Genomic DNA, 1,916 nt, shown 5'->3' with positions numbered 1-1,916 from the left:
TTCTACCCTCCTCCCTGACCGACCCACCCCGGCCTGGGAGCACAGAGAACAAAGACCCCATTGATGCCATCGGTGCCAGCGAAACCCAAGGACAGATGAAATTGGGGAACAACAAAAAAACCATTAAAGCCAGACAGACCTAAGATAAACGTAAAACAGAGCAAAGGAGGCCCACCCTCCCCCCGGCACTCCTTCTGATGCAGTGTCATATCGAGGGTGCGCCTGAGGCCCGGCGGCCGGCAGGTTCCGTGGCTGAGCCCCGGCCCACGCACCACGAGGCTGCCAGTTCCACTCCCGTCAGGGCACGTGCCCGGGCTGTGGCTCAGCCATGCCGCTTTCCAGGCATGAGCTTATTTCTAAGGGCAGGAGCTTATAGCACTTTAAAATGTAATCATTGCCCTGAAGAAAATACTGATCAGCTGGAGGAAGAATTCAAAGTACTTCCAAAGAAATGTGAAGAAATGACGCCTAGAGCAGAGTGGTGGAAACAAGATGGAATAAGAGTCAGAAGACACATGGAAATAAATAGGGCAAAACACCTTGAAGAACAGCATCTAGACAGGATTGGAGAATGTGCAAGACCTGACATAGCATATAGATTAGAACAAATCAGGCAATTTTACCAGTCCTAGGGAGCAGCTAACAGAAATCAGCACCAAACTTCTCCTTTCAGAAACAGCAAGACAGACGACTAAGCACTCCTAATAAGAGGCCCTTCCTGGAGACACCTTGTGTTAGAAATCCCAATAATAGGTTTGTATGCGCCCTGACCGGTTTGGCTCAGTGGATAGAGCATCGGCCTGCAGACTGAAGGGTCCCGGGTTCGATTCCCGTCAAGGGCATGTACCTTGGTTGCAGGCACATCCCCAGTAGAGGGTGTGCAGGAGGCAGCTGATCTATGTTTCTAACTCTCTATCCTCCTCCCTTCCTCTCTGTAAAAAAATCAATAAAATATATTTTTTAAAAAAAGTTTTGTACGCAATAGGAAACTTGCTGATTTCTACTTTAAGAACCTTCTTTACGAATTCAATAAACTTATACTACCACACACACAAAAAAAGATTTTCTAATACATGAGATAATACAACTTGTATACAGCTAACAGTTGTGTTGATCATAAGTGTCTTGGGACATAAGGTATAAAAATGAAAACAGATCAGACAAGTGCCGGGGGAAGACCACTGCCCAAGAATAATCTCCAAGAACTTGGCGTTTTCCACGGCAAAGCTGACGCCGTGGGGTCGTCACTATGTGGTGTGATTATCGGAAGCCGTTCATTAAGATATTCAGCAAGACCTAATGCACCTGGGATATTGTCTCCTTCCTTCATCATAGAGTGTTTTTGTGATGCCTCCTCCAGGTATACGGACGCAAGATTCAGAATCACTTATTTCAGGAATGCATGGGCTTTTTTCCATTTCTTCCCAGTTAAGGTTTTTTATTTTATTTTGAATACTTCTTTGCAGGGAAGGTGTAAGTAGACAGCTAAAGGGAGTACTGGGAGGTTGTAGCTCATTACGGGGATCTGAATGACGGCTCGAAAGAACAATAACTTTGGCACAGTTACTACTTTTCACCCACGAAAGCAGTTTTTCACAGAATGGCTCTGATTTATACTTAATAAAAATGGATCTTAACTGAAGAACCACTAGCTTCTTTGAAGGCAATGAATATACTTCAGCATTTACGCTGAGTTCTGTTGAATTTTCTTCTGATGTTGCATATGGGTTATTTCCAACCATCGGCACAAGACAATCGGTATAGAAGTAACCAATTTTACACATATTCCATGTAGAAATAATCAGATCTATTGCAAGCTGGCCAACATTTCCAACGGATACTGCCGGCATCGGGAGCGTGAAACCCGCGAGGCCGCAGGCCGACTCACCGCAGGGAACAGACATGGTCGCACTGAA

The 1,916-nt window shown here is 45.3% G+C and overlaps 1 pseudogene; it reads right to left on the bottom strand.

The window, feature by feature from the left end:
* Window positions 1-1,156: 1,156 nt before the first annotated feature.
* Window positions 1,157-1,916, bottom strand: LOC102433126 (annotated as a pseudogene).

This window comes from Myotis lucifugus, unplaced genomic scaffold (genome assembly GCF_000147115.1).
Source record: "Myotis lucifugus unplaced genomic scaffold, Myoluc2.0 scaffold_790, whole genome shotgun sequence".
Classification (NCBI taxonomy): domain Eukaryota; kingdom Metazoa; phylum Chordata; class Mammalia; order Chiroptera; family Vespertilionidae; genus Myotis; species Myotis lucifugus.
Note: the sequence above shows the minus strand (reverse complement) of the source record. Positions and strands in the feature narration are given on the sequence as shown.